Genomic DNA, 26,152 nt, shown 5'->3' with positions numbered 1-26,152 from the left:
TAAATTCCCTTATTTAATAATCATCCCTTAAGGATGAAGTGCCTACGGGCTATAATTAACGGTCCTCTGGACTAAGACAGTGGTAGCCTACAACTCCCTGTCGAAAAAAAGGTAATGAACTTTGATTCAAACCTTAATGCCTCGATTCCATAAAATCTGGGCTTATAAATTAAACTTGTCTATGTGACTAGGCCTTTTGTGTCATTATTAATTATAATTTAGGATTTATGATAAGAATCCTGAACAATTATATATTTATCAAATTAACTAAAATGTTATAAAAAAACCATGGTTTATAAATTTTAGTGATTTCACATAAGTCTATTCTAAAGACTCAAATCTTTGTTTACACCTGTAAACATATTAACATTCCTGGAAGAATGTGATTCGATCACATAATTCATCCTTTATATTGGATTCTCCCGAAATCCTTTCTTATTAGGTGAATTAAGCATCCATTAGGATGTAATACTTACGGGCCATATTCATTGTCATGTAGACAAAAGACAGTCGTAGCCTAAACTCCCTGTCAAGAAAAGGCAATGAACAACGTTCAAAGCCTAATACCTGATTCTACAAAATCATGGTTTATAATTTAAAGTTGCCTTGTGACTTGGCCTCTTTGTGCCATAGTTAGGTTTTAAATAAATTTAGGATAATTATAATGGAAATCCTGAATAAAATAAATATTATTCCTTTTCTGCCAGTATATGTATTAAAAGAATTTAAAAGGTATACCTAGCTTGAATGTCATTTAAGACCTGGCTAAGATGGTAAACCTGTTTTAAGAGATTCAGATCCTTATTAACACCTTGAAACGTGTTAACACTCCCGACAACAGTGATGCGATAAAATCACACTTGTCATCTTTATATTAGGAACTTCCAAACCTATTTAGCCTAAAGATCCATAGGAATCATGGCCAATAAACATCGAACATGTGTACACATCAAACATCCATCTAGGATGTATACCTACGGGTAAGGATATGTACATAGAAAAGATAGTATTATTTCATAACTTCTTGTCAAAACAAGAACTGTGAAATTTTCCGATCCAACGGAATCATTGATTATGTTTTAAAATTTCCCAGTGACAAGCATCTGTTGCCATCGAAAGTCCTTGGAACAAGCCCTTGTGCTATATAAAATGTCGGTACGACATTGACAGTTGTGACTAATGTCCCCTGTCTATAAATATGAAGGATTATATTCCGTATAAACGCCAAAGATGGTTTATTTTAAAAACCTAGGCAAACATAATCCAATAAATTTAATTACTATCTATTCGCCTATATGGTCTATTTGTACCATGGCTATTTAATCTTCAAAGTTCGACAATTCACTATATAATTAGGCAAAGTATTACTACTTGGTTGTAGCCTTCAAAGCTTCACTATGGCCCATTCCTCTGAAGCTCACAATCATCCAGTCGATCAGAATAATGATACAATACTGAACTTAACGGCACCGAATTATAGGCTATGATAAATACAGCCGTAAACAACGCCATGGACCGTGCATTGAAGGATCATAAGCGAAGTGCGATAATACCCCAAATAAAGGTTGCAAAAAGGGTAAGGCCGGTTCAACCCAGTCCAAGCAAAGGAGGCAAGAACCAAATGCAGTAACTGCAGAAAGCACATTTTGGAAAATGCACGATAGACCCACGTGCTAAATTGTGTGGAATTTGCAAGACCAAGGGTCACAAGACCTTAGATTGCAAGGAATTGAAGAACGCAACTTGTTACAATTGTAACGAAAAAAGGGCACATCAAACCAATTGCCCAAGTGAATCAAGCAGCCTGGAAAGGCTAAGAAGACCAAAGCTGGAAGCTCTCAAATGGATACTGAAGAGGCCGTTCAAGATACAACGTCACAACAGGTACTTTCCTGATCGATGACGTTTTTGCTAGAGTATTAATTGATTCAGGTTCAGATAAGTCTTTCGTAGACAATAGATTTTGTAAATCATTAAATCTGCCTGTTAAAACTCTAAGCGTTAAGTATAAAGTAGAATTGGTCGATAGTACCTCAGAGACTGCTTCAGCAATATTAGATGGATGTTTTAATCCATTAGGAATCATTCTTTTCCGCTGTCCTTGTTTCCGTTAAAATAAGAGGGGCTCGATATAATGAAAGAAATGGATTGGTCGTCTGGTAACCAAGCCATATTGTGAGTGATAAGAAGCAAGTAGTTATCAAGACTCCTTATGGTGAGCCTTGACAATCCAAGAAGACACATAGTATGGATTGCCTAAGCACTTGTTGAATTTGGTATTTAATACCAAGCTCCGGGCATGGAAACTCGGGAGAGATAAACAACAGTCGCGATGTTAAGATGCGACAATGTTAATGGTGCATCAAAATTGAACCTCAATGTTAATGGAGTTAACCTCCAAAACTGTAATTAACACAGCCATTGGAAAGGCTATGAGAAAAGTCATGAAATGGTTCAAGGAGCCTAATGCTGCTCACTTTAAAACACATGTCACTACTCATAGGAAGAGCTATATTCATACTTCAGATGTGAGAATAAACCTAACCAAAGCATATATGGCAAGGAATCCCATTCTTTCAAGACGTACATAAAAAGTACTTCGTCTCTTGGAAGCCAAGAGACTTCAATAGTAAAAAGGGGCCATCGATTACAGGAAATTGTTGGGTGAAGTAGAAACTATAAAGGTATATCAGCGGTTATGCTGGAAAGGACACGGTGAGGTATGCAGCACAATCATTCGAGGGCAATAACCATAACTAGTAAGGACATTAATGAAGTCCACAAGAAAGACCCTCTTATACATTATTGGATGGTCCAAGTTCTGAGGACCTTATTAGAAAAACCTAATATCCGCATCACGAAATGGAAAAGATGGGATAAGAATTTTATTGACTCTCACTATAAAAGTACTAGACTGTCGACAGTATGTCACAAATTTTAATTCATTGGCTGAAATAGTGCCCTATTCCACTTACCCAAAATCTAAGCGTAATGCAATAGTTATTGGTGGTTACCACCGGCAATAAGAGGGCACATTATAATTTCAAAGCCTGTTTGTTATAAATCCATTATGGATTTACCTCAGCCACCCACGTTTTATAGATTAAGAAATAACCAGTCAAAGCTGAGACCGCCCTAAAATATGTCAAGGATTTTATAGCTAAGTAAAAGGATTAAAAATGGAGGCGTTTAACCCTCCTGATGAATGATTAGAGGCAGTTCACCTTAATAATGACACCAGATAAATCCCTTATTGTGATTTTATTGCTAAGAGTTATGTTTGGTTTCAGGTACTGCTAAGTCTCTCATAAAACCATAAGCTTAGCAAACTTTTAGAAATTATCCCGTAAGAACCCCAGATGTTAAGTGTAAGGTAAAACTTACAGGCGAAATCATAAGAACCATTTCTTCTATTCTTGTCAGAAACCTTCAGTCGTAAAATTTTAAAAGTATCCTCTCTCTAGAGGAAGTGCGTCCGCATATATAGTTGATATCTCTTGATCTATATCGATTACGAATACCAGATCGTATGATAAAAGCGCCGTATGAGGATTGGTGTATCTTTAATATGTTCCATAGATTGCTTCCATGCCTGATCAGTATGGAGGTTTAATGTATGGAACTTCAAAGATATCCCGATGGCATATGGTACTAAAGTCAGCTAAAGGTACTCAAAGAAGATATCCAGAATGGAATTGACCAAGTAAAGGTCTTCGATTAAGGAATCCGTGGACTCGTACATAAATGTGTCACTTATCCGACACAGTATATGATAGATGAACTGGAGCCTGAGATTTGGAAAATCTCTGTAACCTCCTTGTATCTTGATTATCTTCTCCTAGGACTACCCTGTTTACCTCTTGTAAGGTAAGTAGAGTTAGAGTTATATCCCATTTAGGGATGTATTATTAGGAAATCTCCAAGACGGCTAGTGCCATCATTAGAAGAATCAAAACCCTGATTAAATAAGTTTTAAAATTAGAGGATTCATTTAGCCTAACTCAATATTCTGAGCATTCGGTATTGTTAATTAAGAAAGACGGTTCATTTTGTTTATGCATTGATTACCGCAACTCTGATTAGGCAACAATTAAGTATTTCCATCAGCTGCCCAGGATCGTCGATTTGCTCGACTAACGGCAAGGGTTAGCCATCCCTTAAGATTAGTTTTAAGCAGTGATTGGAATAACCATCTCACCTTGAGATAAGCTTTTCTATAATAATTAATGTATAAGTATTAAGGCTGCTCCTTGGGAGAGCTTGTATAGATGGAATGTTAAACATCTAATGTTGGACAAAAGATTGGTAAGTCCGATTATCAGGATCTGAAAAGTTGCCTTGGAAACAACGAATAAGATCAAACAAATCCATAATCATCTGTAAGATGCCTGTATTCGGCAAAAAATCAAGGATTTATGAATATAGCAACCCTCCTAAGTTTTTGTTAAGGAATAAGGTTCAACAAAAGATATCACCCTGGAAGGGTGTGCCAATTTGTTGATTATCAGACTAGTTAAGCTCTGAATATATAAAATCATTCAAAGGAATCGAATGTATCAAGATCAAATAGCTTATGAGCTAAAACCCATTTAAGGAGCTTGGTGAAACTCGCAATGAAACCCACACTAATGGTTTAAGGATATGTTTCCCTAATAAGTCACGAAGCATTATCATCTAATGATATGCAGATTAATGAAGATTTTGGTTTGATGAGAAACCTGTATTAATTAAAGATCGGCCAGTTAAGAAACCCCAAAAGGATACATGTACCTATTATAGAGGTCAACTTGGGAGCTTGGAGAGGCTCCAGATATGCTATAGAAATTAGGTCCATTATGTGACAAAAAGTACTTCCAGCATTTTAGCAAATCTCGAGGTCGAGATTTCTTTTAAGGGGGTGAGGATGTAACACCTCGTAAAATCACGTCCAATGATGTATTGACACGTGTAATAAACCCTAATAAAGTCAACATTGAATTTAAGGGACTAATTTTTTTGAAAAATCGAAAAATTTGATTATGAAAGTACTGGAAGTAATAGCATACCTAAAATAAGTTTCTAAATAATCTCTTACGATGTTTATATTCACAAATGAGCCACTTGATGATTAAGTGTAGCCGTTTGCGTAATTAATTGAAAGTTTGCGCGATGAAGGGTTAAAAGCGTCAAAATGTTAATTCTTACCTCTGAGTGACCTTTTAACAAACCGGGAGCCTCGTGATATTTGATTATACTCTCGGGAATGCCAAGTAATGGCCATCTAAGGTTTTATGCCTATAAGTAAAGTTACGCGCAACTTTGCAAGTTAGAGGGACTAAAAGTGTCAATATGTTTAATTATACCTCTGAATGACCTTTTAGCGAAACCGAAGCATCGTGATGTTTAATAATACATTCAATAATTTCTAATATGGATTAGATAAGGCTTCAATGCTATTAAATGATGAGATACGCAAGTTTGCGCAATAGAGGGACCTAAAGCGTCAACTTTTTGAATTTACGCCTTTTGGTGACCATCTAAGCGAACGAGAGCAAAGTAATATTTAAGTATATGCTTGGGAATGATCAATATGAGCCATGGAAGGCTTGGATATCATTAAACGACATTTTGCGCTACTTTGCGTAATTAAGGGACTAATTGCGTCAAACTGCAAAAGTATGTCAATTCGTAGGATATCGGACCTTCCGGAATATGGCCATGAGTTAAACATACCCTATTTATTATTTATATGGGTTAGATATAGGCTTGGAGGTGTTTGGTGTGCAAAAATAAACTTTTAAAGTCATGCAGGGACTAAAAGTGTCAAAAAGTGCACAAGTTTGCATTTTCGCGCATATCTTGCATTCTGAATACATCCGAACACCTAAAAATTTATGTAAGCACTAAGATATTTTATTTTAGTGTTTGGATTGATAAAATTCCATTCGTCGCGTAGTTTGGATCGTTTTTCGCGTCCGTCCGTGTTTCGTCGTAATTAGACGAACAACGTGACCGTACGGACAAACGAACCGACATCCGACATGTTTTTGAGCATGTTTCATGTCCCCTATATTTAGGAATCATGTTAGAGCCTTGAAATGAGGTTAACAGGCCTTAGATGTGTCAGAAACACATTATTATGCAAGCAGGGACCAAAACTGCACTTTTGAAAGTTTGTTTGAGCTGTGCAGGCCGTAGGCTATGCCCCCTGCAGCGTAGCCTACGCCCAGGTCTGGGCAGATTCATATTTTCAGCATTTTTGTCATTTTTCAAGGGCTTTTAGGTAAAATTCTCAATACCATGAGCTGGTTTATAAGGCCAAGATTGAAGCACGGGTTACGAGAAACGATCCTAACGGTTCTTGAAATCCTATATAAACCCACTTGATCTTGCTTTCATTCACATCTCATTCCATTTCTGCTTGTTCTCTAATTCTTGGAGGATCTTGAGCTTCTTGAGAACCTCCTTCTGTCCTTTGGACCCTTTGTAAGTGTTCCTTCGTGCTTAGTTTAATTATTTAGCGTTTTAAGCCGAAAAGTCAAGCGTTTGCGATAAACGCTTTGACTTTTAAACGGTTAAGCCATTTTTCGCATCGAACATGGCTACGTGACCGTAATTAGGTAGGTGTTTAACCCTCAAAAGGGCACCTCCTAATTACCACATTTACTTAGTTAAATTGTCGGGTCAAATGAAAGTCAAATGGGTTAGTTTTAAATAAATTCATAACTATTAACATAAGAAATCATAAAATCAGTTTTCTCACTTTAATAACTTGGTAAATATTAGTTGAACATGTCTAAGCATGTTCAACCCGACAATTCTAAGTTTAGGCTCGGTTCGGAACCGAAAGTCGCAAAAGTTGACTTTTGCTTTGACTTTCAGTTCTGACCCGATTTAGCTTAGTTTAGATATGCCTTAGGATTCCATTAGGACCATATTATAGGTTAGTATAACCCTCCAAGGTTATACAACTTGGTTCCATACAAATCCTAGTTCATGCTTGTTTCCGTTAAATGCCTAAATGTTGACCGTTATGCCCTTTTTACCCTAAAACGAGAATTTTGAAAACGTGAGAGGACAATAATCTTTATTACTAATTTATAAACTTGTCCCTAAAATTTAACATCAGTTTGAGGTATAGATTAGGAGTTATGCTCAATAGCGTAATTAGAAAGCCTTTTATTAATTTAACGGCGTAATTAGCGTATATCCTATCTAAACCCAATTCTTGATACCAAACTTTTTACCTACTGATATAAAATAATATTTTGGGATTTTTAAAGATTTTTATTTATTTTTAGGCTGAGCATAACATAGGGTTCTAGGCTTGATTCGGTAATTGCCGGTTTTGCCCTTTTGAGCTATAAAATGAGTTTTACAAATCCTTTTGACCCCAAACCTTTTTCTACTGATCTAATATGATAAATAAAATATTTTGAGCCTTCTGGAATAATAAAAATATCAGCTTTCTATACAAAACCCGGAAATGGCTCCAAATCGCCTTCTTAAGCGTTTTTAACGCATAGTATGTATCGAAACTAGTTTAAATATATAAGGGTTGATGCCTACTGATATTTTCAGTAAATTTCTATATTTTAACAGTAAGCATAAGTTTTAAACTCAGATTGTCTATGTGCCCTTTTTTAAAGCCTATGTGGAATTACCAAAATGCCCCTACGGTGCATAGTATGGTTATAATTAATAAATTTCACATATATATGATACCCTACTATTATGAATTATTAAATTAAGTATAATTACTGATTTAATCAGACCTGTAACTCAGAATGATATTTAAACTCTCTTATAACCTTTAAAATGATCAAAATACCCCTACGGTGGTCTTAAACTCGTTTTGTGCAAAATGGAAGGTATCCTACTGATATCACAATATTTTTAGGGCATATTAACTTAGGAAACTTGTATATGACTCATTTGGTTACTCGTTACGCACTTTTCGCGTTCGGATCGGCGTATGTAACTAGTTTGCATATATTAGCCGAAACGGGTCAAACCATATCGTTTTTTGTCTCAAAATTCAGAATGTGTTTAAGTTACCCATATTAAACAAGCATACAAGCTTGTCGGGTCAAAATCACATTCTAAACCGGTCTTCGCTTTATCATGCGTTTGAACCGTGTCTTCCTTTTTAAAACTAACCGGTCTAAGCTTAGGCTTAATTAAAGACCCGTTAGGAATCTAATAGGTTATTAAAAACCTTCGTTCCAGATTTAGGAGCCCAGTAAAAGCTATATGTACTTGCTTGGTGGTATACGGCTGGGATAAATTGTATAAATTTGCTCAGGTAAATACTTTTAACTTATTTTCCCTTATACGGGCTTGGGGTACGGTATATAAAATACCGCTTGGTCGGGCATTTGACCTTAATCGATTAGTGGTTAAGTATTATCAAGATGACCCGTTTAAAAATTTGGTTTTGTTTGTTTAACGCCTTTGGGGGTTTAATGACCATGTCCCGGATATCCTTGGCATCATTCAAAGAATGGCCACGACCTTAGCACGCGGGTGTAGGCGTACACCCGTCAGTGCATTTATAATTATTAAGGTATAACCGCTGGTTTTCCCACCGCGGGACTATACTATGTGGTGTGTCTATTAATCTTTAACCCGGCACGATCCGGGCTACTGAACGCATAACAAACATGTAATTCTTTTACAAGATTATATACAAATAATTATCCCAAGTTATAAAAAGTTTTGAGCCTTGTGCATTCAAATCAATTTTAAAACATTTTCAAAATGAGTCATTTAAATTGTATTTACCAGTGTAAACTGACGTATTTTCCCAAAAAGACTAAGTGCAGGTACTACGCGTAATAGGCTGGTCTCTCCTAGCATCAAATATAAGTCTCGCAAGCTTAGATTCCTGAAGTCTGTTGAACAAAGTTTCCTCTTTATTTTGATCCGCCTGTGGATCTGTTTCAGCCACTTTGTGATACTTAATATTACATTTTATTTGGTTGAAATAAATCTATCTTTTGCTTCCGCTGTGCATTTAAATTGTGTTGTTTGACTATGATGACATCAACTACGTCACGATACTCCCCACCGGTAATACGTGGAAATATCGGGGTGTGACATTGGTTCCCATTTCTTTTTGGAAACTTGACCAAAAATGAGAGGTAAAACGGCTATCCCTATCAGAAACAATTGATAAAGGTATACCATGTAATGAAACTATTTCATTTACATACAATTTAGCTAACTGTTCCATACTGAAAGTTTCCTTCATTGGTAAGAAATGAGCTGACTTGGTTAGCCTGTCTACGATCACCCAGATTGTATCATTACCTTTTCTTGTTTTGGGTAATTTGGTAACAAAATCCATTGTTATCAATTCCCATTTAGATATCCACATTCTCTTCTTATGGAATCTCCAAATTCCATCTGTTCCTTGTTTTAATTCTTTTATCATTCCTTTTAATTTTTCAGTATCATCCTTGATTACTGATTCTTATGCTTTTCTAATCTGATCGTTTAAATCTACTTGTAGATTTAATTTAAGAGAACGTACTCTTTTTGGCTTTTCGTGATACTTTCGGCTTAAAGCATCAGCAACTACATTTGCTTTTCCTTCATGATACTGAATATCACAATCATAATCACTAAGCATTTCCATCCAACGTCTTTACCTCATATTCAACTCCTTTTGCCTGAAAACATACCTTAAACTTTTATGATCAGTGAATATGGTAAACTTACTACCATAAAGGTAATGTCTCCAAATCTTAAGAGCAAAAATTATGGCTCCTAACTCCAAGTCATGGGTTGAATAATTCTCTTCATGATTCTTAAGTTGTCTAGATGTGTAAGCTATGACCTTTTGGCATTGCATCAATACACATCCATAACCTAATTTAGAAGTGTCACAATAGACTATAAAGTCTTCAGTTCCTTCTGGTAACGCTAATATGGGTGCATGGGTTTGTCTTTGCTTAAGGATTCTAAAAGCTTATTCCTGTTTTGGTCCCCATTCAAACTTAATGGATTTACAGGTTACTTGGTTAAGGGAATGGCTATTCTAAAAAATCTCGGATAAATCTTCTATAATAACCGGCCAATCCTAAGAAACTTCTAACCTCGGTTGGTGACTCAGGGGTTTTCCATTTGGTAATCGCCTCGATCTTTGTTGGATCCACATGAATTCCTTCATGATTAACTAAGTGTCCGAGAAACTGTACTTGTTCTAACCAAAACTCGCACTTTGAAAACTTAGCATAAAACTTTTCCTTTCTTAATAAACTTAAAAGTGCGTGCAAATGCTTTGCATGATCCCCTTTACTTTTAGAATAAATGAGAATATCATCAATAAAAACAATTATGAATTTATCCAAATATGGCTTACATATTCGGTTCATCATGTCCATAAATGTGGCTGGGGCATTGGTTAAACCAAATGGTATGGCAGTAAATTCATAATGGCCATACCTTGTTCTAAAAGCGGTTTTAGGAATGTCATCTTCCTGTACCTTTAGTTGATGATATCATGATCTTAAATCGATTTTAGAGAAAAATCGAGCTCCTTGAAGTTGATCGAACAGATCATCGATCCTTGGTAATGGGTACCGATTCTTAATCGTGACCTTGTTCAATTCACGGTAGTCAATGCACATACGCATTGATCCGTCCTTCTTTTTGACGAACAGTATCGGTGCTCCCCACGGCGATGAGCTTGGCTATATGAATCCTTTCTCTAACAATTCGTCTAACTGTTTCTTCAGTTCCTGCATTTTGGTAGGTGCCAAACGATAGGGTGCTTTGGCAATCGGTGCTGTTCCTGGTAGCAGGTGGATTCTGAATTCAACTTCTCTGTCTGGCGGTAGCCCTGGCAATTCTTCTGGAAATACATCTGAAAACTGAGACACTTCTGGAATGTCATTTAGTTCTTTTTCTTTAGTGTTAGTGATTATAGAAATCAAATACACTATAGATCCTTTTCTTATACAACTTGCAGTTTTCATCACAGAGATGAATTTAATGGATCTAAATGGTTTATCTCCTTTAATTGTGATCTTTTCACCCATTGGTGAATTTACTTGGATTGACTTTTGATCACACAAAATACTGGCTTTATTGGCTATTAACTAATCCATTCCTAACACAACATTAAATCCTGCCAGATTCATTGGGTAAAGGTTTGCAATAAATTTTTGATTTAAAAACTCTATTCTTGCTCCCTGCAAGACTTCAGAAATCCTAACGGTTTATCCATTTATGGTTTCTACTAGACATTCTTGTGGGAGTTTAGTTAATTATTGATTTAGAATTTTGCAAAACGAAGTATTGATAAAACTTTGGTTTGCACCAGAGTCAAATAATACTTTAGCAAAAACATCATTAACTAAAAACGTACCAGCTATTACGTCCGGAATCATTTTGGCTTCATCGGCAGTCAGAACAAATGCTCTAGCATTTTTAGTGTTCTTGTTGTTTGTAGCTGGAGTTAGTTTCGGACAATTTGGCTTGATGTGACCTTTTTCTCCACAGTTGAAGCACAGTCGATTACTAGATTTCCTCTTACAATCTTCTTCCTTGTGTCCTGGTGCTTTGCAGAAATTGTAGTGAGTGGAGCATCTTCCTGTATGCTTTTTTCTGCAGGCTTTGCAGTATGGTGCAGAAGTAGAACCTATATTTCTACGGTTGGAATTCCCAGAATGGAATTCTTGAGTAAGCCTTTGGGATAGGTTTCTCCTCTGGTCTTCTTCTCTAGTACGCACTAGTTCATCAGTCAAGGTATTTGCTAGTTCTACAGCTTCCTCTACGGTTTGGGGTCTAGCTGCCTTGACTACATGTCTCATTTCCCCGATTAGTCCCCAGATGTAACGGAAGATTAATACTGGCTCAGGTGATGCAAGGGTTGGTACTATTCTAGCATATTCAAAGAATGTGGTAGTGTAACCCTTACTATCTACCCCGGTCATCCTAAGGTTCAGAAACTTATTCGCTATATGTTCTTTTTCATCGGGAGGGCAGAATTTCCTTTCTACCATATTTTTAAATTCCTCCCATTCCATGTTGTATACTCTATCACTTTCTCTTGACTGGAGGATAGTGTTCCACCATTCTAAGGCTGAGTTCTTTAACAGATTAGAAGCAAACATGATCTTATCTTCTTCCGCACACTTGCTTATTTTTAAAACAGCCTCAGTCTTTTCCATCCAGCGTAGAGCTGCAATGGGTCCTTCATTGCACGAGAATTCTATTGGTTTGCAGGACCAAAATTCTCTATAAGAACAACCATAAGGCATGGTTCTTCTTCTTTTGGGATTGGGCACTTGAAGTACGGGTCCATTGTTTACGCTGTGTTCAGGTTCAGTTGGTCGCTTACTACTATGCTTACTTTTATTTTCTGCTTCCTTAACATTTTTTATAATAAATGGCATCACATCTATGATTCCTTGTGCCACTATATGTTGGCGGGCACTATTATCCACTTGGTTTCCATTGTTATTGTTGTTCAGATTCTCATTATTCAGATTATCGTTATTTGGGTGGTTATCACTCTGGTTTTCCTGGTTCACTTCGTTGTCCATCTGAATTTAAACATTTACCACGTATTAATATCACAAAATAATATTTGAATATAGCCAATCACATGTCACACACTTTTGGTCAAAAGCGTCGATCATTGCGACTTTACTCTATTCATATAATATGCATCTATTACACACCAGTACCGAAATTAAAATTACAATATCGACTGAAATTTAAAGCTACACTACTTAGTAATAGGCATCAGTAGTTTTTTTCTAAACACACATATTATATGTATTATTATATTATTATTATATGATTACTACCATTTTCACCATCCCATTCATCGATATGGATTCATCTAGAAATCCATATTGCGTTCATCGTATTTCCATATGAGACGCTCTCCCACCTGTCTCATCCGTTCACTACTTTCTAAAATTTCCTCACCGAATGTCCTAAGTTCTTGTACGTTTTCTACACTCATTGGGGGTGCAGGTTCTAGGACTGGGTTCAGAATCTGGGTTGCGGGTTCCTGGTATGGGGCCTGGTATGGGTAAGGATTCTCTAAAATCTCTCTAATGAATACATCATTATCATAATAGGGATCTAGAGGATCTAACCCTGGGTAGGCTCCGAGATTTGGCATGGGCAAATCTTCATGGATGGGGTAACGTTGCACATAGTCCCTGTTGTCGTCCCACCATCGGTCGTAATTTGGGTCTAAGGGATTTTGTGCAGGTACCCTAGGTATTTCCTCCGGGTTGAAATCATTCATTTCTACTTTGTTTACAGGGTTTTCTATCTCCATTGGTTGGTCAGGAATTGGTGGTTGTGGTTGGGGTGCTAACATTTGCTCTAGGTTTGGGTCAGCTACAGTGGTTGCTAAGATGTGAATATTGGCTATACCCCTATTAAGCATATCCTGGGCATAAGCATCGGTTTCTCTTTTAGCTGCGGCTAGTGCTCTCTGGTCTTGTAAATTTTTAATACGCTTTCTACGCTCGTGTGCTCCCCTACTGAACCATCCCCTCTTTTTCTGAGGAAATGGCTCTTCAGATTGAGCCTTAAATACGAATATTCCTTCTTCCGCATCAGTGGAGTACCCCGAGAGGGCAGGCAGAGAAGAGGCACCTTCGCTTCTAGGCGAACCAGACAATTGACGGTACGCGTCAGATTGTCCTTGGTCTCTCATACTAAAAACTAACAAATAGTCAAATAACACATAACAAATAAATACAATCATGCACGTATTTCTGTAATTTATTTCTTAACACTTTGAATTTTGGTGCCAGCAGAACACTTCTGTGGCTGAATCAGTGGCATAGCTTTGATACCACCTTATGTCGCAACCCCCGTCCCCCTGGTACAAACCCTGGGAACGGGCGGCCGCGGCCAGTTCTGGTGGTATCTTGTTTTTGTCTAATTTGGTAGCGGAATTTTCATCAAGACCGTAGTTAGGATATATTTTATCAGAGTAAAATACCACACTTCCATAATAGTAAACACATTGGATAAAACCCAAGTTTTCAGTACACACATTTTCATAGGGATACACCCTATTTTATTTAATAAAACATCTATTATTTTTAGGTAACTTTATTGCCACCTTTCCAAGCCTTCAGTGCTGTCCAGCTGGCTTCTATTTGGCTTTCACATTTTGTTACCTGAAATGCGTTTTTAAAACATTTTTCAGTGGGAAATACTGGTGAGTGAATCACAGTTTAATCAAGTTTTAATAAAAACAATTGTACAGTATTGAGGGCGGTCTCGCAATTACATTTGTTTCCAAGTTCTATCAATTATCACCCGTGGTACTGTCAGACCTGACTTGTGGAAATGTTACCCCTCCAGTAACAAATTTTGTATACAAAACCCCAACTTACCCACGATAATTGTATTCTTATAAATATTCAATAACTGCTTAATATATAATTATTCATGTGAGGTTTTGTAAAAACAGTTAACAAAAGGTTTACAAAAAGCGGATGAACTCACATTGCTGTCTTAGATTATCCTTTAAGGTTTCCTACTGATAATCTATAAATTACACAAATGCACGCGTGTTAGTATAATAACCCATTTTAACATTAGTAATGCCCTTCCCGAGACGGCATTCCAACGACTACGTCGGGTAGAACCACGATAGCCGTTACGGAACCCTAGATCAATCGGTCAGAGTATCTAATACGTCTCCAGGGGTTATGATACTTACATCGGAGCAGAACCTCGCTATTTAGGGGGGGTATTATGCCCGTGTATAATGCCTATTGTGAGAGAATTACGTTTAGAAAGAAAGATTTGAACGAGTTTTGCTGAAACCCGATGCCTGCTATTTATAGTGCCACATCTCAACTTTTACGTGGCCCGCATAAGTGTTAACAAAGGTCTACGCGGCCTGCGTCAAACCCGGTCAAAGGCGTAGGTGATCCGGGTCAGCTTATAGGTTCAACACGAGTCGGACACATGTCATCACCGGGCTGCGCCACACTTTTGATCTCTAGCGGCCCGCGTAAGACCCTTAAGAGGTTTATGCGGCCCGCGACAAACGCAAAAACATTATTTTTAATTATTTTTATTAATATTTAAGGTATTCGGGGCCCGTTTTCACGTATGGGGTGTATTTTAGGATATATTGAGATATTTTAAAATATATTAGAGTGTCGGAAAATTTATGAGGGTGTCGGTTTTATTTAGGGTTGTTATACTTTCTCTATAATAGCATAGGCTTCGTTGGGTGTTTTTGTTCCAGGATCGCCTCTTGCATATACATCTAAACGTTCTTGCGAGTCGTAGTTGAGTCCTTGGTAGAAGTTCAACACAAGCTGCCTTTTGGACAACCCATGATGTGGAACATCAATCAAAAGATCTTTGAACCTCTCCCAAGCTGCGTATAGAGATTCGCCTTCGTCCTGTTTGAATGTCATAATACGGTTTTTAAGCTTAGCTGTCTTTTCCGGCGGGAAGTATTTTTGCATAAAAAGTTCTGTCATCTCGTTCCAAGTCGTGATGGAACCTGCTGGAAGTGACAAAAGCCAAGATCGGGCTTTGTCTCGCAAAGAAAATGGAAAGAGTCGCAAACGAATTGCGTCTTCAGAAACGTCTCTAATTTTGAAAGTCGAGCACACTTCGAGAAATGATGCGATGTGCCGACCTGGATCTTCGTGATCCCCTTCCCATCAAACTGCACAGAGTTTTGTAACATGTTAATAATACTAGATTTAATTTCAAAACTCGGTGCTGCTATCGTAGGTCGGGCGATGCTCGGTAGCAAGCCCTCTCCTCATGGACGGCCGGTTTCATTCAAAGGCTGGTCGTCCTTTGCCATAATGCTTCCTGTGTCGTCCTCTGAACTCTCGTTGTCAGAAAGTATCACTGGTTCACCGATTGCGGCCACAATCCTTTGTGCAACGACAAGCGATCTTTCGCGAAGCCGCCTACTTCTTCTTAGGTTATTTTCAGGTTTGTTGGCTAGCTCAGCGTTAGCAGGTGCAGGGGACGTGGACATTAGCCTGCATGTAATAAGAAAGGCATTATACAGATAAAAGAACATAATAAAAAATTAAGAAATAAGTGATAATAATAACAATACATAATATACAAACATAAATAAGTAATGAAACAAATCTATTTTAAATATTTACTGGCTTACTTACTTATTCACATCTGATAACTGTTTTTGTTTGTTTATCAGAATTTCTGATGATGTAACCAGAAATCTGAGGAAACTTTTTTTTATATATTAGAAAATCTAATAAGTTCTGATAAAATTCTGATAAAAATCTGATGAAAGTTTTCGTTCCATTAGAATTTCTGATAAATCCATCAGAATTACCAGAAAATCAGTTAAATTCATCTGAATTGTAAACTGTTGTTTTTAGAACATCTAATGGGTTTATCAGAATGCATTAGAAAATCGGATAAATTCATTGGAATTCATCAGAAAATCTGATGACTTTATCAGAAAGTTATATTTTATTTTTGTGGAGTAAATAAACAAATGAGTACAATAATTAAATGAATAAGCTGTTAATTTAAACAATTGAATGGACAGAAATGAAATAACTGAAAAACTGAATGTAAATAAATTAATGTAAGTAAATGCAGAAAAGAAATAAATATAATATATATAAGCGATTCGACGTGCGAACCCGAACATAAATATAAATATAAACAGAAATGAAATAACTGAATTAAAATAAATGAAATACTGAAATGAAATAAATAGAAGTAAATGGTTCGATTCCGAACACATAACTGAATGAAATAAAATAAAAGAAATAAATGTTAGTTGAATAAATAAAATAAGAAGTTAGAGTGTTAGTAAGGTTAGTTGGTTAGCAGCTAGCTGGTTAGTAGAACAGAAAAAGAAAAGTTAGTCAAATGGTTAAACATTAACAAGTTAGTAAATAAGAACACAAATAAATGCAAAGATGTACAAGTATTTACAAGTATTAACAAGTATTAATAGTTTGTACACCGGTAAAAGAATGACTCGGATTGTTACATTAATTTCGCCGTGGTCCTAGCAACGGCGCCAAAAACTTGACGTGGGCGGTTATATACATTTATTTACAGTATCCTCACGTTCCCAGCGAAATGTGTTTTATATTTATAAAAATGGTTTATGCCTTAACATTAAAACACACACAACAAAGGAAAAGTGTATCCCATCATATATGCAGCAAAGTATTGGTAAGAGCTAGATATCGATCCATGGAACACGGGCGTTATAATGTATTAAATCTTTGTCATTAGATTATCAGATAAAAGGATAAGTGAATGGTTGTTTAACTAAGTTATTTAAATTACATCTAAAATATAAATATACTACTATCTTGTTTCACAAACAACCTAAACATGTTATCTATCAGATATGTCACAAAAGCACTTAATCAATTTTTCAATTTCGAGACAGCTAGTTACCGGGTCTGGATTTCTAGAATTATGATTCTTCGGAAAGTTAACGCGATGGTCACATGTTAACCACCTAAAATCATTCATTAGCGAGCTATTGATATCTATTCATGCGAACCTTTAAAGATAGGTTATTTACCGGGTCTGGATTCCTAACCTTACTTATCAAAGAAAGCAATACCGATGGTCACAATATAGCCACGAGGATAAGCAATTATGTAGATCATATAACAAACAATTTCACCTTTACATGTCTTGAACATAAATCTACCATTTTCAGACTAGAACTACTAAACAAGGATCATAAACAGTATCTAAGAACATGCATTCAACACCATATAATTCATTAGAACCCTTATGTGCAAGAAAGTATTCCTAATCACAATAAGATATATCTTGTATAAAACCAATACCCTGGTCTGGTTTCATGGTGTAAACAAAGTCTACAAACAAGTGATTAATCAAGAAATAGTTACCATCCCACTAACCACAGATTCATTATCCAAGATAATCAAACATAATCAGGAACTCAACATCAATGAAACATTCATTATATAATCATGAAGATTCAACATGAAAAAGTACTAGGTTTCATACAAACAAGATTACAACATAAAGATTATTCAAGAAACAAGTTCATTACTACTATTACATAAACTACATTAAACATAAACTAACATCAGCTCATAACTTGCAAAATGATCAGAATACATGTTAAAGAACAAGGAATCGAACCATAAACAAGCAAGGAATTGATGGGTTGGATCGGTTATGCTTCCACTTGATCATTAAGCTTCAAATGGGTCTGATCAGGACCGCTTTGGAACCCAGAAATCGCCCAGAAACATGGAGAAAAACCCAACACTTGAACCAGTAGCGAATGCTGCTATTTATAGGAGATTTCTTGATCGGCACGGTCGTGCCACGAGTCGCACGGTCATGTGACAGGTGTTGTCGGGTGACGTCAGTTTCTCCGATCCCAAGTCAGCCAAATGGACTAGTGGATAAGTTGCCTGGGTCATCAGATCGGTACGATAGTGCGGCGGATGGCACGGTAGTGCCATGTCATCAGATTCTTGTTCAGAAACCTTGGTCAAGCCTTAGCATGGTCATGCGGCGAGTCGCATGGTAGTGCGGCCCGAGGAAAAGTTGGCACTCCTGGTCGCACTGGCAGTGCTTCCGAGATCGAAACATCAGCACGGTCATGCCGTCAGATGGCACAGTCGTGCCATACCTGGCAGTCATCAGAATTTTGTTCTTTTCATCAGAAATGCATCAGAATTTGTCCATTTTCATCAGAATTTTCCTTTATGCTCTGTTTAAGACCTGAAAATATAAAAGTACCAGATTTGGCACCTAAACGTTGTGTTTTCGGTCAAAAATGCTTAAAACGGAAGTGTTTTTGGGTATAAAAACATGTATAATTTAACGTATATCACTTACCCAAGAATTTCGCTACGGTAATTCCAACCATGGGAAGCACTCAGGAAGGTGTTCATTATACTACAATTTCTGCAAGATGTCTGGATAAGGAAGAAGATTGTAGGAAGAAGACTAGCAATAGGCTATTTCGAAACTAGCTCTAGCGACAACCAGCAACGCTAAGGCAATTGAAGGACCTAAGAAGAATGCCAGAGCTTTCGTTTTGACAGCTGAAGAAGCCAAGTTGATTCCAGATGTGATTGCTGACGTACATGATTTTATACATTTATTTACATTATTTTCACACGCAACGAATTGGGTTTTAATATTTATAAAAATGGTTTATACCTTAACTTTAGAACACACACAACAAAGGACAAGTGTATCCCGTCATATATGCAGTAAAGTATTGGTAAGAGCCAGATATCAATCCATGGAACATGGGCGTTATTAAGTACTAAATCTTTGTCATTAGATGACCAGATAAAAGGATAGGTGAATGGTTGTTTAACTAAGTTATCTAAATTATATCTAAAACATAATAGACTAAAAATATGAAAAATAAATAATATCTTATTTCACAAACAACCTAAACATGTTATCTAGATATGTCACAAAAGCACTTAATCAATTTTCCAATTGCAAGAAAACTAGTTACCGGGTCTGGATTTCTAGCATTATGATTCTTCGGAAAGTTAACACGATGGTCACACGTTAACCACCTAAAATCATTCATTAGCGAGCTATTGATATTTATTCATGCAAACCTTTAAAGATAGGTTATTTACCGGGTCTGGATTCCTAACCTCACTTATCAAAGAAAGTAATGCCGATGGTCACAATACAGCCACTAGGATAAGAAATTAAGGAGATCATATAACAAACTATTTCACCTTTACAAGTCTTGAACACAAATCTACGATGTCAGCAATTTCAGACCAAAACTACTAAACAAGGATCATAAACAGCGTTCAAGAACATGTAATCAACACCATATAATTCGTTAGAACCCTTACGTGCAAGAAAGCATTCCTAATCAAAATAAGATATATCATGTATAAAACGAATACCCTGGTCCGGTTTCATGGTGTAAACAAAGTCTACAAACAAGTGATTAATCAAGAAATAGTTACCATCCCACTAACCACAGATTCATTATCCAAGATAATCAAACATAATCAGGAACTCAACATCAACGAAACGTTCTTTATATAATCATGAAGATTCGACATAAAAAAGTACTAAAGATTCATACAAACAAGATTACAACACAAAGATTATTCAAGAAACAAGTTTATAACTACTATTACATAACTAACGTCAGCTCAATACTTGCAAAATAATCAGAATACATGTTCAAGAACAAGGAATTGAACCATAAACAAGCAAGGAATTGATGGGTTGGATCGGTTATGCTTCCACTTGATCTTGAGGCTTCAAATGGGTCTAATCAGGACTGCTTCGGAACCCAGAAATCGCCTAGGAACATGAGGAAAACCCAACATTTGAACCAGTAGCGAATGGCTCTATTTATAGGACATTTTATGATCGGCACGGTCGTGCGACAGGTGTTGTCGGGTGACGCCATTTTCTCCGATTCGAGGTCAGCCAAGTGGACTAGTGGACAAGTTGCCTGGGTCATCAGATTGGCACGGTCATGCCATGGATCGCATGGTAGTGCGATGTCATCAGAAAATTGATCAGAAAACTTGGTTTGGCTGTTGCACGGTCATGCGGAGGGTCGCACGGTAGTGTGGCCCGAGAAAAGGTTGGCACTAGCAGTCGCACGGGCAGTGCTTCCAAGGTCGAACGATCCGCACGGTAGTGCCGTCAGGTCGCACGATCGTGCGACACCTGGCAGTCATTAGAATTTTGTCCGTTTTATCAGATTTGCATCAGAATTTGTCTGTTTTCATCAGATTTTTCTTTTGTACTCAGTTTAAGACCTGAAAATATAAAAGTACCGGATTTGGTACCTAAACGTCGCGGTTTCGGTTAAAAATTCTTAAAACGGAAGTGTTTTGGGGTATAAAACATGTATAATTTAACGTATATCAATTGCCGGTACGTTTTTAGTTAATGATATTTTTGCCAAAGTATTATTTGACTTTGGTGCAAACCAAAGTTTTATCAATACTTCTTTCTACAAACATCTCAACCAACCATTAACTAAACTTCAACAAGACTGTCTGGTGGAGACGACAAATGGAGAATCCATTAAGATAAGTGAAATCTTGCAGGGAGCAAGGATAGGAATTCTAAACCATAAATTTACTGTTAACCTTTACCCCATGAAATTAGCCGGATTCGATGTTGTATTAGGAATGGATTGGTTGGTTGCCAATCATGCCAGTATTTTATGTGATCAAAAGTTAGTGCAAGTAAGTACACCAAAGGGTGAAAAGATCACAATTAAAGGAGATAAGCCAACCAGGTCAACAAAATTCATCTCTGTGATGAAAACTGCAAGCTATGCACGAATAGGAGGAATAGTGTATATGATTTCGGTAATCATTAACACTAAAGGAAAAGAATTAAAAGATATTACCATAGTATCTAAATTCTCAGACGTGTTTCCAGAAGAGTTACCTAGATTACCGCCAGATGGAGAAGTTGAATTTAGAATTCACCTCATACCAGGAACGGCACTAATTGCCAAAGAACCATACCGATTAGCACCGATGGAAATGCAGGAACAGAAGAAACAGTTGGACGAACTGCTCGGAAAAGGTTTCATACAACCTAGTTCATCGCCATGGGGAGCACCGGTGTTATTTGTTAAAAAGAAAGACGGTTCAATGCGTATATGCATTGATTACCAGGAATTGAACAAGGTTACGATTAAAAATCGGTACCCACTAACGAGAATCGATGACCTGTTCGATCAACTTCAAAGAGCTCGATTCTTTTCTAAGATCGACTTACGCTCAGGATATCATCAATTGAAAGTACATGAAAAGGACATTCCTAAAACTGCTTTCAGAACAAGGTACAGTCATTATGAATTTATAGTCATGCCATTCGGTTTTACCAATGCCCCAGTCGCATTTATGGACATGATGAACATGATATGTAAGCCATACCTGGATAAATTCATAATTGTCTTTATAGATGATATTCTAATTTACTCTAAGAGTAAAGAGGATCATGCAGAGCATTTGCATATACTTCTGACATTGTTAAGAAAAGAAAAGCTTTATGCTAAATTCTCAAAATGTGAATTCTGGTTACAAGAAGTGCAATTCCTTGGACATCTGGTTAATCATGAAGGAATTCATGTGGATCCCACAAAAATCGAGGCGATTACTAAATGGAAAGTCCCTGAGTCACCAACGGAAGTAAGAAGTTTTCTTGGACTGGCAGGATATTATAGACGTTTTATTTAAGACTTTTCTAGAATAGCCATTCCATTAACCAAACTGACCTGCAAATCAATTAAGTTTGAATGGGGACCGAAACAGGAAGAAGCCTTTAGGATTCTTAAGCAAAGGTTAACCAACGCACCGATGCTTGCATTACCAGAAGGAACTGAAGACTTTATAGTCTATTGTGATGCATACACATAGGATACGGATGTGTGCTAATGCAACGTCAAAAGGTTATAGCTTATGCTTTTAGACAACTTAAGAAACATGAAGAGAATTATACATTCCGTGATCTAGAGTTACGAGCCATAATTTTTGCACTTATGATTTGGAGACACTATCTCTATGGTAGTAAGTTTATTATCTTCACAGATCATAAAAGTTTAAGATATGTTTTTTGGGCAAAAGGAACTAAATATGAGACAGAGACATTGGATGGAAATTCATAGTGATTATGATTGCGATATCCAGTATCATGTAGGCAAAGCTAATGTAGTAACTGATGCTTTAAGAAAGTATCATGAAAAGCCAAACGAGTATGCTCTCTCAGACTAAATTTGCAGATAGATTTAAATGAGCAAATTAGAGAGGTACAAGAAATAGCAATCAAGGACGATGCTGAAGGATTGAAAGGTATGATTAAGGAATTAGAGAAATGAACAGATGGAATTTAGAGATTCCATAAGAAACGGATATGGATACCTATTCAAGGGAACCTGCGAAATCAAATACTAGAAGAAGCCCATAAGTCTAAATACACGATACAACTGGTAGTGATAAGATGTATCAAGATTTAAGAAAGAATTTATAATGGATAGGAATGAAAATGGATATAGTCAACTACGTTGCTAAATGCCTAACCTATTCACAGGTTAAAGCTGAACATCAGAAACCTTCAGGGTTATTGCAACAATTAGAAATGCCAATATGGAAATGGGAATTGATAACAATGGATTTTGTTACCAAATTACCCAAGAAACGAAAAGGTAATGATACAATCTAGGTGATTGTAGACTGATTGACCAAATCTGCTCATTTCTTACCTATGAAGGAAACTTTCAGTATGGAACAGTTAGCCAAGTTATATGTAAATGAAATAGTTTCATTAAATGGAATTCATTTATCTATTGTATCTGATAGAGATAGCCGTTTTACTTCTCATTTTTGGACAAGTTTCCAAAAAGCAATGGGAACCAGGTTGAATCTAAGCACAACTTATCATCCTCAAACGGACGGACAAAGCGAAAGGACAATTTAGACAATGGAAGATATGCTTAGAGCCTATATAATTGATTTTGGAGGAAATTAGGACGATCATCTACCATTAATAGAATTTTCCTACAATAACAGCTATCACACTAGCATTAATGCTGCACCTTTTGAAGCACTTTATGGACGAAAGTGCCGAACTCTAGTTTGTTGGGCAGAGATTGAAGCACTTGGTGAGAAACGGACCCGAATAACATTAATATTAATAAAAAACAAATAAAACAAATATTTACAGTGTCTCGCGGCCCACGACGGATGAGGCTCAGGTGTGTCGTGGGGCACGACGGCCTTTACTTGCCGGATACTGCAGTGTGACACGTGTTACAACGTGTCAAGTCTAAAACTCGTGAACCAGCAACCCTAGACCTAGCTACAGGTGTGTGGAGGCCCGCGACAGGCTTGGCCCTAGGGCGTCGCGGGGCGCGAATGACTTCGAAAACAACTATAAAAAGGGCAGTTCAGCATCAGTTGCAACTCGCTCACTCCCTCTTCTCTCTCAACTTCTTATAAGCGAAAATTACAGCCAAATATACCCCTAAAAAGCGAAGCTCTGCCTCGTTGTAAGTATTATAACCCCCGATCACGTATTTGTTACCCTACCCGATTGATCTAGGGCTCCGTAACGCATGTCAAGGCTCTGTCTAACTCAGTCGTTGGAGTTCTATCTCGTGTTGTATGGCTAATGTGATTTGGATTATCTTACTAACACATGTGCATTGTTTAATTTTTAATAGATAATAACCAGGAAAAGCAACAGGAAGCTATAATATTACCTAAATCTACAGTGTGAGTACATTCTCTTTTTCTACCAAACTGTTTTTACAAAACCTCAAATGTTTTTAATTATACTTAACAGTGATTGAGTCTATGTAATCTACAATTGCTGCCGGTATGTGGGGTTTTGTATACACTACTTGTAAGCCGTTACAATTGGACAATGGGTTAGCCAATGAGTAACATGACCATTGTCATGGAACCGTGGAACAGTAAAATGACAAATACTGAATGAGTATATTGGAAGATATAAACATTGTAATCGCTCTCAATACTGTAAAGTTATAAAAATTATTTTGATTAAACTGGGATGCACTCGCCAGTATTTCTTGCTGATAAAACCTTTTTAAAACGCGTTTCAGTTAACTTAATGTGAAGCTAATAAAAGCCAGCTGGAGAGCACTGAAGGCGTAGAAAAGTGGCTATAAAAGTTACCTAAATAAAAAGGAGTTTATGCTTTCAATAATTAGGGTTTATCCCTATAAATGTATTGAAATTGAAACTTGGGTTTTATCCCATTTATTATTATAAGAATTTGGTGTTTTAAACTCTGATAAATATTTCCTAACTACGGTCCTGATGTATAAATTCCGCTGCCAAATTAATAAACACCGATACCACTTAATCTACTCTCGCGGCACCTGCCCCTAGGGTTGGGGTCGGGGCTGCAACACTTAATACGAAAATCATGACTAGAGCTGAACTAAGTGATAAATATCAAAAGGATAAACATCTAACTGATGAAGTTGGCAATATGTTTTTGGAGGCGATCTTGTTTGCAGCTTTTGTAGAATGATATGCATCCCAAAAGAAATATTTATTCCTATCTGGGCATGGAAGTTCAAACAATAAACATGTAAGAGCACCATTGTTCGATCCAGTTCCACAACACACCCGATTCACCACCCTACAAAACGAGTTGAAATTTGATAAAAAGAAATAATGTGATTTATTCTACAAATATGATATACAAGGTGTAAACGAGTGATTTTCCATATCACCCATATTTTCATCTCCCATCATGATCAATAATCTGCAACAACATATTGTACACAACAATTTGTAATCTGCAACAATAACATAATCTAGGAACACTATTTGCAACAAAATATCATTCATATATTCATCCCCTAACAACTCTTTCTAATCTATAACAATATGATAATCTACAAATACTATTTGTGAAGAAGTTGAACTAAACAGAAACTACATATTTTCGATTGGTACCTGAATCAAACAGATAAATGTTGTTTTGAAATAGAATTGAATCGACATACCTGAACAAAAACATTGTAGGGTTTGCCGCCGTGTAGGGTTTGGCGTCCCGTGTAGGATTCAACGAATACCAAGGAGAGATGATAGAGGGTGTCGATTGTGGGGAAAGAGAAGCAGGAAGTGATGGTCAAGGGAAGGGGAAGAAGGGCAGAGTGTTGCAGCGTCGTGGAGAAGGCCTAAGGGAATGCACGTTTGACTATCCATATTGATTGTATATATTAGAAATAGGGCAAGGTTAACTAGGTAATTTCAAATGAAAGGGGGAAATATGTAATTGATTTTTTGGGTTGGGTAAATATGTAATAAGAGCACTTAGGAAGGGGAAAAATGTAAAGATCCCTATTCAAAACCCACCATCTTCAACCTTTTCTTCACTTTCTATCTCAATAATCACTACAGATAGTGCGATTTTTGTCACCAATCAATGATTTAAACACCTAATCAACGTGTTCTTCAACTTTTTTGAAGAAACCAGGTTTAGTTTCTTACAATATTGTTGGACCGTGTTCCGACCCTAAACAGTCAGTTGAGAACGTTCATCTTCACGTACGAAGGCGGAATCAACGTACATGAAGTTACACAGCTTTTCCTATTCAATTCCTTTCTTTTTATTGCTTTCGGATACTGTTTTGACAGAGTTTCGTTACCACAAGCAT

At 36.8% G+C, this 26,152-nt stretch overlaps 1 non-coding gene across 1 annotated transcript; it reads left to right on the top strand.

Annotated features, from left to right (window-relative positions):
* The first annotated feature begins 15,312 nt into the window (after positions 1-15,312).
* Positions 15,313-15,419, top strand: LOC118484539. Its single transcript, XR_004873649.1, has one exon. It is a non-coding gene; the product is annotated as a small nucleolar RNA R71 (small nucleolar RNA).
* The last annotated feature ends 10,733 nt before the right edge of the window (positions 15,420-26,152 follow it).

This window comes from Helianthus annuus, chromosome 11, assembly GCF_002127325.2.
Source record: "Helianthus annuus cultivar XRQ/B chromosome 11, HanXRQr2.0-SUNRISE, whole genome shotgun sequence".
Taxonomy (NCBI): Eukaryota; Viridiplantae; Streptophyta; class Magnoliopsida; order Asterales; family Asteraceae; genus Helianthus; species Helianthus annuus.
This window is presented reverse-complemented; position numbering and strand designations above follow the sequence as displayed.